We start from the raw sequence: 15,257 nt of genomic DNA, 5'->3' as shown, positions 1-15,257 counted from the left end.
CTTTAGTTTCTTTTTGGTCTTTTCTGTACAGTTGTTTATCCCTCCAGTCTCCTCATGCATTTTGTTTGATGGGACACTATTATAGCAAGAATTGCTCTGCCCCAGTGATGGGGGTTCCATGGTCAAATGGGGTGTCCTGTCAGATCTTAAAAGGGGAGACCATTCCTGTCCCCAGGTCACAAACTAACAGTGCTGGAACTTACTGCCATGAACTTTGTGGCCAGCAGCTCCACCCACCATGGACAAAAGGGGCTGGAAGGCAGGGCAGAAACTAGGTCCTCTTTGCCCATATCTCTACAGCCCAGGCAGTTTTCCTGGGTCCCTCCCCCCGCCCCCCAGCCCAGGGCAGATATCCTTTACCCCCAGTGAGATGATCTGCAGTTGCCTAGGGCCAGGCTAAGAAGCAGTGCTGGGACGCTCAGCACTGGGTTAAAAAGATTTCAATCTTTTTAAAAAACCCTTTATTCTGGTGTCCTGCTACGCTTGCACATCTTAAGTTAGTTTCTAACTATTTGGACTCCTTATCATGCAACTGCATAAATGCCTGTATATACAGAATTTCTCCCACTTATTTTACCTCTGACAGACCAACTTCAAGGCTGTACAGTAATTCAGAAAAACATTCAAAGGTCAAACGGTGTTACAGTAAAACATCTTTCTCTTAGACATGCTTATTTGTAATTATAGGTGGTCTTTTCAGCCAAGATCTTTCCCAAGAGACTACCTACAGGATCAATGCAGTGTCTTAAAGGGCCAGTAAGAGATGCAAAACAACAACTACACCCCCCACAAAACAAAACAAAACCCCCAAACAAACAAAACACACAGAGGGATAGTCAACCAGAGGGGATTCCAGAACCCAAGACCAACAAACAGGTAAGAACCTAGAAAACAGACCAGAAGGGAGCAAAATCCCAAGGTTCCTGAGTCCCACTGAGCCATGACTCCTACACCAGTGATGTTCCAGCTGTTCCCACAAAGTGGGACCAGGTGTTCCCATAAAGAGGAACCAGACGGGTGAAATCGAGGGTCTTGGTGTGCACACCGGGAGACTTACCAGATGGCCAAGAGTATCACGACTTTACTGCATTCAGTTTCCTTTTTTCAAAGTAGACCAACTGATGGAGCAAACTGTATAGTTCAGGGGGAGAAGGGGAGTTCCCCAAAGCAAAAGGAGCTTCAGCAGCTGCTGGGACTGTCCCTCAGTCCCTCCCTTTACTCACAGAAACAGCTCCCCCAGATCTACCCTATCTTCTAACTCACCCCATCTCCTAAGTCTCCAGCAGTTGGCTCTCAACAAGCTCCCAGCCACTTTACATCCTCAGCAAGGAAAAGGAGACCCCTGGAGCATCAGGCCTACCTAAGAAAACCACAGTGAAGGGTTTCCACTTCAGTCACCAATTTGTTCTGGAAAGCTTGGTCCTTGTCCCTGATGCCAATCCAATATGGTGGACACCATTTTGAGAAAAAATAAAAAGAAGTTTTATTGCTTTGGTAACCAAGGAGAAACACAGGGGACCCCTGTCCAGAGGTTAGGATTCTCCTCATCAAGGCAACAGAAGGTTTTTAAAGAGGTGATCCAAAGGAATCCTATTTCCCCCAAGATTGGGGGTGGGGTAAGATTAGGGAGGAGAAATTAGGGGAGGAGAGCAAGAAGAGAGAAAAAAAGTCTGTTTTAGAGCAGCAAGGGCTATATTCAAATTGTGAAGTTATAGTCTAAGTTGCCTGCCCTCACACTTGTGATCCTTCTTTCTCAGCCTCCCAAGTCTCTGGGATTATAGGTGTGGGCCACTGTGCCTGGCAAAAAGATATTTTATAGGAAGGATTTGTGCGTGACTATGTGTTGTGTTGTGAAGGGAGGTGTACACTAGTCAAGTCTTCTACCACTGTGCTCTGTCCCCAGCCCTGATCTGTTTTTGTATGTATGTCTTTTTGAGATTGTATTTTTTAAAAATTATAAATCTCTGTCCAGTAAAACATTTAAAAGAAATCAAAGGGCAAAAGAGTGAGATGTACATAAAGTAAGTTGAGAGGCTGAGGCTGAGGCTGAGGCTGAGGGAGGAGTTGAGTTCAGTAGACAGAGATCAGCCTGGGCAATGTACCAAGATCCCATGTCAGGGAGGGGGAAACACACACACACACACACACACTAGCGCTTGCGTGTGTGCATACGTGTATGTGTGTGTGTGTAAAGTCTCATTTAATTCATACTACCTCCCTATGTGGTAGTTGATATTATCATCTTTAATAGTAAACTAAACTGAAGCATAGTGCATACTTGCCCCAAATCATAAGGAAGGTGAACCACATCCAGAACCCATGCCATTTTCATGGATGCTTCCCTTCTCCCCATCATCTTCACCCCAGATGCAGATGGCCTTAGCTTGGACTTCACTCCCCACACCCACCTCCTTGCACCCCTGCTGCTTTTCTGAATTCTTCGCATCCTTCAAGGCCCTGCTCAGCATGATAATAGCATTTTTATGAATGTTTACTATGTGCCAGGCACTGACATGTACATTATCTTATTTAATCCTCATAACAGCCTTTGGAGATACGTACTATTATCACCCCCATGAACAGAAGTGAAACAGATTTAGAAAGTCTGTTAAAGGTAGTAAACAGCAGAGGCAAGACGGAGCCACTGGACTGATCTGAGGCTCCTGTCTCCCAGCTAGGGTCTACCTATGCCACAAAGTTCCCCCTGGCTCCATTGGGTTGGAGTGATTTCAGTTTTCTGGGTACAGCTTTAGCATTTCTTTTTTTTTAAATTTGTTTTAATTAGTTACACATGACAGTACAATGACCTTGACATATCATACATTTGAATCAGATGGGATATAATTTCTCATTTTTCTGAGTATACAGGTTGCAGAATCACATTGGTCATGCAATCACATGTATACACACAGTAATAATAATGTCTGTTTCATTCTACTATCCTTCCTATCTCCCCAACCCCTCCCTTCCCCTCCCATCACTTCTCTCTACTTAATCTAGGGTAACACTATTCTTTTTTTTCTCACATCTTCATACATGTATTTTGTATAACAATGAGGGTCTCCTTCCACCATCCATGCAATTTCCTTTCTCCCTCTCTTTCCCTCCCACCCCTCTTCCGTATGTAGAGGTAATCTTCTTCCCATGCTCCTCCTCTCTTCCCCATTTTGAGTCACTCCCCTTATATCAGAGAAGACATTTGGCATTTGTTTTTTGGGATTGGCTAACTTCACTTAGCATAATCTGCTCTAATGCCATCCATTTCCCTGCAAATACCATGATCTCATCATTTTTTAGTGCTGAATAATATTCCATTGTGTATATATGCCACATTTTTAAAATCCATGCATCCATTGAAGGGCATTTAGGTTGGCTCCACAGTCTAGCTATTGTGAATTGTGCTGCTATAAACATTGATGTGGCTGTGTCCCTGTAGTATGCCGTTTTTAGGTCTTTTGGGTATAGTCCGAGAAGAGGAATAGCTGGGTCAAATGATGGATTCCATTCCCAGCTTTTCAAGGAGATTCCATACTGCTTTCCAATTTGGCTGCACCAATTTGCAGTCCCACCAGCAGTGTATGAGTGTACCTTTTCTCCCACATCCTCACCAGCACTTGTTGTTGTTTGTCTTCATTATGGCTGCCATGCTTACTGGAGTGAGATGGTATCTTAGAGTAGTTTTAATTTCTCTGATTTAGCATTTCTTATTTACAAATCAAGACAGTATCTGTTCACAAATTGATCTGGAGTATTCTCTGACAGTGTAGCATTCTAGCTTGTTCTTTTTCAACCTTTATATCTGCTCCTGGTAAGCAAAGGATCTATTTTTAATGCTCAATCATAGTGCAGTTGTAGAAGTCCTACCTTATAGAATAGAACCAGAAAATGAACTAGTGAAAATTGAACTCTGTGGATTTATAATTCTGTCTGGAATTATAGTATCAGTGTATTTAACTTTTGAAAAATCAAATATATGTGCACTGGAAACCATGAAAGAGGAATGAAGGTAACTTACTTAGTGCAGTGATTCTGTCTGCCATTGTTCTCCCAGGGCTCTTGGCTTTCGCTCATTATCCTTTGGGCCCACCTGATTGTCTATGTATTTCTATAAAGCCTGGCAGGACCAGGAGGCTGGGCCTGCCTTGGACTGGTGGGTCTCCATTCCATGCGCTTCTTAGGGTACAGGTGCGCTTCATTATTAGTGTGTCCATTTGTTTCAGGTGTATTTCTTCTTTTCTTTCTAGTACAAATACATCATAGCTTCTACATAGGGGTCAGCTACTTTGGTGCTCAGTTGAGAAATTAGAACTAAATTCAAATGGTGGAATTAAATCCAATTATATATTCTACTTGTACAGAAGTTTAAAAGGCTCTTAAAATTGAGCATATACAGTTTCTACCTTTGGATTCTAGCCCCAACCTCAGGTGTGACTACATTGAACTGGAGGTCCCTAGCCAGAGAATCTTCAGATTCCTTTAGTTCACTCTCCAATAAACATGAAAATGATTTTCCATCGTGAAAAGAGATCTGTGTGTGAAATGAAGTTACTTTGTTTTTTTCCTCCCTCATCAGTCTCCAGTGACAATGTCTCAGTCTGAGAACTAATGAGAATCACAGGTGTGGTCTCTACTTAGGGAAAACAGCAACACACTCTCTGATAGGTGGATTTAGCATAAACAGAAGAAAAGGGACTTCATTGTTGGGTGAGGCCAATGATGGGATCAGAAGGCCTCCAAGATTTCTCCTTAACCTCTCGCTCTATGGTGGTTTTCCAGCTGTCCTAAGGCTATTGTAAAAAGGTCTTCTGAATTATCTATGGCCTCCTTTCCTCCTTAACTAGGCATATCATCGCTCTTGGTTCTTATTCATTTTGGAAGCAGTAGGGTCTTGGATCACTACCTAGGCTTCGGGTACCACTGCCTGATTCTACAAGGTTCAGTAACCCACTGACTGGAGTGGCCCAGTTACTACTCCTGCTTGATTCCCATTAGTTCAGTGCACCTACAGGGAGTGGGTTAATTAAATTTAGGTGGAAATAAGTGTCATTTGAGAATATTTGGATCCTGGGATCCCAAGCAGATGTAGGGGTTTACTTTGGAGCCTTTCCCTGAAAACAGAAGAGAGATCTGAGGCCGTAGGCCAGGACTTCAGGGTTGGGAAAGCTGGACACCAGGATGAGCATTGGGAATTTTGGGGTATGGCTATGGCCTCTGCCTTGACCTTTGGGCCCACCTAGTCGTCTCTGTGTTTCTGTAAACACATCTTTGTTTTATGTGACCCACTTTTGGCTTATCAGAGGAATGATGTTCTTGGCCAATGACCCTTACCCAGGGGTCCCTTAGAAATCTCTCTCACCTTTTCAGATTTTATACCACTTTAGGGGCATGTTAGGCTAGGATGCCTTAAATGGATCTTTATTTAAAAGTCATCTCCTCTGACTGCTCTTCTCCTCATTTCCCTTCTTCGTCTGTTCTCTCAATTCCACACCCAGGTTCTGAGAGTGCTTCCTGGCTGGAGGGAGAAGACCATCCTATAGCTTCTCTGCCTAGTAAGTCTTCCCATTTATCAAGCCACAGCCCAGGGGCCATCTCCTTCAGGAAACCCTCTGTCCTCCACCACCACTCCCCAAGTACCAACCCAGCTGGCACTATGCCACTTCCCTGTTCCCAGGACACCTAATACTTGCTCTTTTAGTCTGTCTACCTGTCACTCTGAAGTGTTAACTCCTAAAAAATAAGAACCACTTTTATTAGTTCTTGACTTCCTGACTCTGGATTGGGCCAATTGGTGTTAGGGAACATTGACCTGCATGGGAAGTTTAATCTTCCTATTTCCTATATTGTGTCCTTGACTTTATTTGTTATTTGTGGTACTGAGGATCAAACCTGGGGTCGCTCTACCACTGAATTACATCCCCAGCCCTTTTTATTTTTTTTATTTTGAGATAGGATCTTGTTAATTTGCTGAGGCTGGTCTTGAACTTGTGATCCTTCTGTCTCAGTTTCCTGAGTTGTTGTGATCATAGATGTGACATCTGCCTGGCATTTTGTTTGATTTTAACTTTTTTAAAATCACACATTTTTAAATAAATCAAGAGCATAAAGAAAAGCATAATTAATATTCATTTAGAGTTACCTAAATTAATATCGTACTCCTTACCATATTTACTTCATGACTGTTCTTTCAGCCTAAATTATTTCAAAGTAAATTACAGATGTAATGATATTTCACTCATGTATGCCTATCTAAAAATAAGGATGTTTTCCTGCAGAACCATAATATTATGTACATGGCATGATAAAATAAATAATAATAAATAATAATTCCCAAATATCATGAATTATTCTTACAAGGCCTTATTATTTTTTATTTGTTTGTTTTTAAATTTGGGGGTGCTGAGGATGGAACCAGGGCCCTATACATGTTAGGCAAACCCGCTATCACTGAGCCACACACCCAGCCCTTTTTCCTTTTTCTATTTTGAGACAGTATCTTCCTAAGTTTCCCAGGCTGGCCTTGAACTTGTGATCTTCCTGCCTCAGCCTCATGACTAGTTGGGATAACAGGCATGTACCACCTTGCCTGGCTTCTCAGAAGGTCTTTACAACTTGGTTATTCAAACCAGAATTCACTCCAGGGCCACATATTACATTGAATTCTTATGTCTCCAATTTCTCTTCCCTCTTCTCCCATGTTACTGATTTATTAAAAAAAAATTAGGCCAATTCTGTTGAAAGCCCCTTTTCATGGTGCTGTGTGACCTCCCCAGACTTGTGAGGTGGAGCTGACCTAAGGGAGCATCAAAGTCACCATAATGGGGGCTTCTCTACTTCAGAAACCCCCCATTTCTATCCTCCTTTTTGTCCCCATAATCCAAGCACCCTAAGGCACTGACTCAAGAGTAAAGGTTTGTCTCTTCTGTGCTCTGTCATCTTTTGCCTGGATGTCCCTTTCCTGGTGTGAGACTTCCAATAAAGGAGGGCCTACCTGACTCTCTCTACAGCTTCCAGCAACAACCACATGAAGCCTCAGTGTCCTTAACACATTCTGTGGAGAAAGCCTTTGAACTCGGGGCTCTGAGGCTTCATATGCATAGCAGGAACCATAGCCACCATTTTACAAAATGAAGTTAAAACTCCCTCCTTCTAATTTTCACAAATTCAACAAACCTCTTGACTTCATCTCAGAAAAACCACCTATTTTTCCAAGTGACATAAAGTCCAGCAGCCCCACTCCTACCTTATGGCTCTGGATAGAGAGTCTCCAGGCAGAAAATCACACTAGTTGCTGCCCCTTCCAGAAAAATAAAGAGGAGGAGGAGGAGGAGAAGGAGGAAAAAGAGGAGGAGAAGGAAGAGGAGAAGTTTCCATTGTTTTGATTAAGAGATGTGAGGAATTTGGGTCACAGTCTCTGGCACAATGTCAGCAAGGAATTGTCTTGGCTGAGATGCCCCAGCAAATCAGCCAGGAAGAGCAGGATCCACTTTTTGTTTTATAGGTGGGGTGGATGGGAGGCTGGGACTGGGAGAATGCAGGAGGTGGAGTGCTTCAGAACAGCTGTGTATTTGGATCAGAGGCCCTGGGCTAAGGTCGGTCAGAGAACATGAAAATTCCAGGCACAAAGAGAGGTGGAGTCATGCCAGCAAAGGGTGCGGGCTGGAAACCCTAAAGGACAGTTTCTTCTAGCCTGACACAAATGCCTAACTGTTGACTTTGGCTCACTGGATTTCTATTTGTGTTTATTATTATTTTTTTTTAATAAGAAAAAGCTCTTCAACAGCTACTAGGGGTGGAGTAGATTACATTTTATTCTTCCTGAAAATAGTAAAATGCTTGATAGACAAAGAGGGTGGAGAAGAGCAGACTTTATACTTTTCATTAAATTCTCAATTTGTGGGTCAGTTAAACCTTTTTATTTTCTGGCTCTTCCTCTTAATTTTGTTTCCTGTTTTTCCTTTCTGCCCTAATGTTCCCTCTCCTTGCCTCCCTCCGCCCTGACTCTACTCTCTTTCCCTACTTTCATTTCAGTGTCTGGCAGAATTAGAGTGTTATTTGGTTTTGAAATAGTCACTGCCAGAAGGTTATGAAACCTTTTTCTCCAGAAGTTTTGCTACATTGGTCTGAGTCTTTCTTTTTTGCAACAGCTTAGAGTGTATGTGTGTGTGTCTATGTGTGTGTGTGTGTGTGTGTGTGTGTGTCTGTCTGTCTGTCTTGGAGAGTTGCTGGTGACAAATCAAACATCTTCTCAAGGACCCTTCTGCCTTATGCCACACAAAACCTGATCCTCAGAATGGGGCCAGAGGGCGGGGAGCAGGAGAAGCTTCTCTGTTTGTCCTCAAAATCATTTTGTTGGTATGAAAAGCAGGTTGCTGAGAATAGCAAGAAAAGCTAGGACCTGTGATTCTGAAAACTACTTTTAATTGAGAGTCCTACTGAAGCACATTGGGATAAGGTCTGGATCGCCTGTGTGTGTAGAGACATCTACAGCGTTTGGGTTTTCTGTGAGGTTGGATACTCCCTCACTGTGAAAAGCTACACAAAGAAAGGGGCGTGGGAGTCAGCTTCAGTTTTCTGGAGTATATTAGGAAGCCAGGCAAGTAACAGGGAATAATCACTTGGTCTTTACTGCTCCTTGGCGTTTTATTGAAGTCAGTGGATATAGAAACAGGCATATAAAGAATCATAAAAACTGAGAGGGGAGGGAAAGGCTTTGGGGGGCAGACAGGGAAAATGGAGTTGGGAGAGGGAGAGGGAGAGGCAGAGAGAGAGAGAGAGATACCAACAGACACTATCTACACTAGTTAACATCTTCCAGTTCTGTATACCCTGCAGTGTGGGCCTTGGAAGTTGATTATGGTCATCTAGAGTGGATTGCAGTGGACATTTCTGGACTTTTACCTTTAGGTTTTATTCTTCCTTCCCCTTCACTTTTTCTCTAAGGTTTGCCTCTACTTTCAATAATCCTTTCCCAGGTGGGCTTTACTGTCCTTCCCCAATGGTCCAGTGAATGAAGGCTAACTGAGCCCACAGCAATCCAACCCATGACCCGGAGTTATGCTTAGAGTTCATCAGTATCTGAGGGGCTCCCTGTACTGCTCACTGTATCTTATCTTATGTAACTCTTGGGACCACAGTTGGTGGCTGGTATTTATGACTTGCCTGTTAAAAGGACGGAAATGATTTCAGTAAGTTTTGTTTTTACTCATAAATGAAACCCTAATCGGAGAAAACTTGTGATTGTAAAGTTGGCACGTATAATTTTTTTTTAACCAGTCTTATGTTGGGGAATTTTCCTTCTACTTTATAAGAGAAAATAAAAGCCACCAGAAAGGAGCTTCTTCAGGTTCTTGCCACAAACTTACCTGCAACACAACTCACCATGTCCTCCTCTCTCTATTATAGTTGAAGAGATTTCTCATTGCCAAAGTCTGTTCCAAGGCCCTAAATCTCTCTTACAGGTCGATCAACTTTGCTCCATTGTAGATTCCTTCTCTCTGCTTTGGTTTTCTTGCTACTTTCCTACCAGCATTTAAACAAGCCCATTTCCCCCCATCTTTAAAATACTGCCCTCTCTTATTTCTACACTCCTTTCTACCCTTGCTTTATCTAAATTGTTTTGGTTACAGTTAAGTTTATTGAAGCAGGTGTCTGGACTCATCATCACCACTTACTTGCTCTCACTGTGAAATTCTCCTTAAAATCTGGCTTCTGCTCCAACATTCTTCTGACACGGGTCCTACCAAAATCACCAATAACCTTGTTGCTAATTTTTTTTTTTTTTTCTGTACTGGGGATTGAACCCAGGGGCACTCTATCACTGAGCTACATTCCCAGAACCACCCTCCTCCCTTTTATTTGAGAGAGGGTCTTACTAATTTGAGGCTGGCCTCAAACTTGCAATCCTCCTGCTTCAGCATGCTGAGTCACTGGGATTGAAGGCATGCACCATCATGCCTAGCCTTGTTGCTAAGTTTAAGACTCCCCCACTCCCAGCATTATCTGACATGAGTGTAAGAAGCATCTGATACTGGTGACTGTGGTCTTCAAACTATCTTCCTTGGCTGTGGTGACATCAATCTTTCCACTGAAACCTCTTAGAATGTTTTGTGGGCTCTTTTATTACTAATTGTAATTACTAATTGTAATTAGTAATAAAATTACATTGTAGAATCAATAGAAAATTCCATAGTTTAAGGAAACTGCCACACCAAAATCTCACCAGCACTTCAGAATGGGCACATCCTAACTCAAGCTCACCATTTCCCTCCCTAGGCCTACTCCCCAGCTGTTGTCCCTTTCTCTGTTGATGGTGATATCATATCTCTAGTTGCTGAAATCAGAGTTCTGACATCATTCTTGAGTTCTCCTGTGACTTTCCCCATGTCCAGTCAATTGCCAAGACCCAATACATTTTATCTTTTGAATACCTCCAAATCCATTGACTTCTGGGTTGTTTTAAGTAACTCTCTCTCTCCTAGTTAATGCAACAACTTCCTAACTAGTCTTCCTGAGTCCATTTTTGCTCCCTTCCTTTCCATTCTTCATACAGCAGCCCCTGTTCTTAAACATTCTCATCTGAGCACGTCACCCACCCCTTATTTACACAAATCCTTTGATGGACAGTAATCCTTAGCACAGTCTACATTTCACAACATGGCCTTCAGGGATCTCTGTCTTTGTTCTTTTCTTGCTTTTGTTCCTCTCTGTTTTTTTTTCTTTTTTTTCCATTACCCTCACCCCCAATCTGTTTCTGTACTGAGCCATTGCACTCTTCTAAACACTCCTTCCCATTTTCCAGTCTTTGTATGTAAAGTTCCTGAAAAATTTCTCTTTTCTTTCTAGATAACTCAAACATATCTTAGATTCTAGGTTAAAAATGTGAAACCCTTAAAACCTCCCCTGATATTTAAGAGCTCTCAGAGCCAATAGCACAGCCACCAAACATCTTACCACACATATGCCTCTCAGGGTCAGGACCCATTTGAATGGACTGTATCACTTTTAATACCTTGCACAATGCTGGCACAAATAGTTACTGAATGAATAACTGTGATTCCAACCAATGGTTGTGGGCAGAAGTGGTTCAATGACATGTCTTGTCCTGAGAATGTTGAAATTGTCATCATGTTTCTTTTGTCATTGGGAATGATGTTCATGGAGCACTTACTGTGGGTCATACTATTTTATAAGGGGAGGGAAAGAAGCCAAAACCACTTCCTCATTTTTCCATTGAAATGATATTTAAATAAAGTCACTTTTATTTTTTTTAACCTTTTATTTAAGTGGTGATTAAAAAGTGAAATCAGGGGCTGGGGATGTGGCTCAAGCGGTAGCGCGCTCGCCTGGCATGTGTGCGGCCCGGGTTCGATCCTCATCACCACATACAAACAAAGATGTTGTGTCTGCTGAAAAACTAAATAATAAATATTAAATTCTCTCTCTCTCTCTCTCTCTTAAAAAAAAAAGTGAAATCACCACTCTAGGGCTTGTTGTATAAAAGTCCCCCAAGGACTAATCTCTAACATTGAGCAACATTGACCTCAAAGATGTAGATTTCCTGGTTATCCTTGATATATGTTGACCATATGTAGCCAGCTGATCATTCAGTGTCTGCAAATGTTAAAGCCAAAAAAAAAAAAAAAACCCCAAAAAACAGTGTTTAACAATGTGCTTAAGATTGTATTTAAATTTGGTAAGCAAGACCACTTGCTTCCCATCTCTAGTAAATGAACAATAAACTAATAAGTGGACTTTTGGTTAGCTTTTAGGAATGCAATTGCTAATATGTACTGGGTGAAAGGAGGTCATTGTGAGGCACAGTGAAGTCATTATTTGTGAGTTAGTGGAACTTTCAACGGTTTCCTGGAGCAAACATGTTTACATGTCTGATATTTTGTGACTATCTAGCAGAGGCTATAAATAATATTGTATCATACATATCTGACTTTTGCAATTGCCATCTGAGGTCCCTTTGTCCATACTTGTTATAGAACATTTTGCAGAAAACTAGCAGGAAAACAGGGTTCCCTGGATTAAGTTGTTCCATTTCCATCTTCACAGAGAGGAAATTGTACCATTTAATGCTTCCTTAAACCACCATTCAGGCTGGGAAGGAAAGAAGTCAATAAGGTCAGGGCTATAGTCAGAATCTGAACTGAATTATGAACTGAAAGCTGAATAAACAGAATTAATTTCCTGAGCCAAGTCAAAACATTATTTTTATTTCATTTTATTTTATTAGATCTTAGTTACTTTTTCTTCTAAAACTGAAAAACTCATTTGGTGAAATCAGATAAACTCAGAATTGGATCATCAAACTTATTTTTTTCCTGTAAATATTTGAATGGGAGTAAAATCCAAATATATAAGTGTTTCTTAAATAGAGTTTGAATGAGAGAGTTGTTTTATGTGAAATACTAGTTATCACTGAAGAGAAATGACCCGTCAGGAATTTTAATTCATCCAGGCCTCAGATGCTCAGTAGTTCATGAATTTGGTCTAGAACCAAAGAATAGATGTCCCCTCATCCTAAACTGAGGTGCTAGAGTCTTCAAGCAGGACATTTTAATACGTGTGAACTGATTGTAACAGAATTAGCCCATCATCTCTTCTGGACTAGTTGTGAGGCTGGGAAGTTGGAGAAGTTTGCAGATGAACAGAATGTGCTGGAGAAGTTAGAGAGCTGTGGCCATTCTTCTATATTCTCCATAAGAAGGCTACAGAGGAGAGTGCTTGCCCCATGTCAAGCACCAAGGAACAGTTTCAGAGAGAGACCCACCCATAGTGAAGGGGGTGTCTTGGGAGCAAGCTGCAAGAGTGCATATCCTCTGAGTCCCCCAAAGGAACCCATGTCATCTTGAAATGGATATTGCCCAAGAGAACTTTCTAAACACAGAAAGGGCCCCAACCAAAGAGTGAGCAGTTGGAATCTAGGGGCTGGTGAGAGACCAAAGTTGCCAGCCAGAGAAATTGTTCCCAGCAGGGGAGAAGTAGCACCATCAGAGACAGAGACAGCTGTGCTGCCTTCTCCCCTCTCCTCCCTTCTCCCTGGGTGACCCTAGGAGGTCTAAAGCATTGGCTAAGAAGTTGGAAAGGAGGTTAACAAAGGAGGAGAGAAGGAGTCAGCACACTCTGCAGGCTCCAAGCATGAAACAGACAATGGCTAGAAACGCAGATGAAAATAAGGTTGAAGTTTTGATATTAAACTGTTGGGTTTTTTTTTCTTTTCTTTTCTCTCTCTCTCTCTTTTATTTATTTATTTTTTTGTGGTGTGTGTGTGTGTGTGTGTGTGTGTGTGTGCTGGGTATTAAACCCAGGGCCTTATGCATGTTAGGTGAGTGCTCTATCACTTAGCTATATCCCCAGCTCCAAAATTCTCTGAACTTTGTGTATGGGTATGTGGGGATGGGGGTACTGGAGAACCAGTACCCTGGGATTCTCTGCCACTGAGCTACATCCTCAGCCCTTTTTATTTTATTTTGAGACATGATCTTAAGTTGTCCAGGCTGGCCTTGAACTTGTGATTCTCTTGCATCAGCCTCTTGAGTCTCTAGGATTACTGGCATATGCCACCATACCTGGATTCTCTGAACTTTAAAAATGACTGAATGTTCTGGGACCTGGAAAATTATAGGACTTGACTGAGATTTTATCTTCAGCCTGGAAAAATGGTCCACAGAGTTAGCTTATTATAAAGGGATGGGAAAGATTAAAATTGCTTTCATATTTACAATCTGTTACGATTAACTTCTTCAAAAAATGGGTTGTGTATGTACATTTTGGAATGTTTGTTTAAAAACTCATGCAATTTGATACTTTATAGCCTTCTTTTATGTGTATGTGCCAAGTGCATCTGCCACACACACACACACACACACACACACTCATACATGTGTGCACAAAGACTTTGACAGCTGCTAGAATATTTAGAGATATTCTAGTCCAGCATATTCATTTTATAAATGAAGTAAAGGAAGTTTCAAAGTTATATGACTTAATGGTATTGACAACTACTCAGAAGATAGTAAAATAAATCATACTTTTAGGGGCATACATTAGACTGTCTCAAAACAGAGTCAAGGACCTCAGGTGCTGGTTAGGCACTCAGGATACTATCAGTTGGCTCATTGCTTCTGCAGGAAAAGGATGATATCTCCTTCTCCTTCTTCTTCAGCTGAGGGCCTGCCAGCCTAAATAACCGCAGTGCTTGATCAAGAGCCAAGCCTGGGAGGCTCAACACTAAGAATTTAAAGATTGCCCTTGTTTTAGACAAGATCACCTTCAGAGAACATTTGGGTCCTTTCTTGTCCTGAAATTTAGGTCAGCAGGCTTCTAGAACATTGGTCGTTTCATATAGGCTTGGCTTTGTATCCCTGTTTTTTTCTTCTCACCCCTCATGACAAAGGAAAATCCAGAATGATCTGTCAAGGATCTAGGCAGGAGAGCAGAGAAGGAGGCAATGGCCATATTCCATTCATCTCCTTTTTTTACCCTTTTCTTTCTCCTTCTGAGCTCTCCAATTGACATCATAAATCACCTCTCCCTTACCACTCACTGTGAATTATGGTGAGTTTGTGGGCCCCTTTCTCTGCTCTAGGGAGTTGTCTTTGGCAAGATTCATTTCAAGATAACACTGATCCTGTGTGGGCCCCAGGAAGCATGCACTCTTGCAGCTTGCTCCTTAGATCCCTTCTAAATTCATGGTGGGTCTATCTCTGTACCCTTTTCTTATGGCTTGATATTGATGGGAAGAGAGGAGTATCTATGGGTGGAGTCTGGCAAGCATTTTATGGTTGATGAAACACTGAAGATACTTATTTATCTCAATCCCATACCTCTTCTGTAATTATGCCCCTGATGATCATGGGCCCCAATAGCAGGTGTAATTGAGTGGTTCAAAAATCAAAGTTGAGAGGCAACTGTCTGGAGCTATGAGTATGTCAGGGTCTTGGATATTTATACAGACACTGAAGGCAGTGAGGGCGGGGTGGAATTTGGGATTGAGAAATCTCTTGAGAAACGTGCGTGGCTTGAACCCAGGAGCCCAGACTTTCATCAACCTCTTTGTAACTGGGAGGATAAGGAGAATAAGGATTCAACACAAAGATGTCTGCTTCAGTCTGAGGGATCCCCAGCTCAGTTTCAGATGGACTGTATTAGGAGAATCACCTTTGTGTCAACTCTGAGCTAAATGTCTCCTTAGCCTTCCAGAGTGTGCAACTTCCTCATTAGCCTAGGTTTCTTATCACCAAGTTCTG

The sequence above is a fragment of the Marmota flaviventris genome, chromosome 5 (assembly GCF_047511675.1).
Source record: "Marmota flaviventris isolate mMarFla1 chromosome 5, mMarFla1.hap1, whole genome shotgun sequence".
Lineage (NCBI taxonomy): Eukaryota > Metazoa > Chordata > Mammalia > Rodentia > Sciuridae > Marmota > Marmota flaviventris.
The sequence above is the reverse complement of the archived record's forward strand: the minus strand, read 5'-3'. Positions refer to the sequence as shown.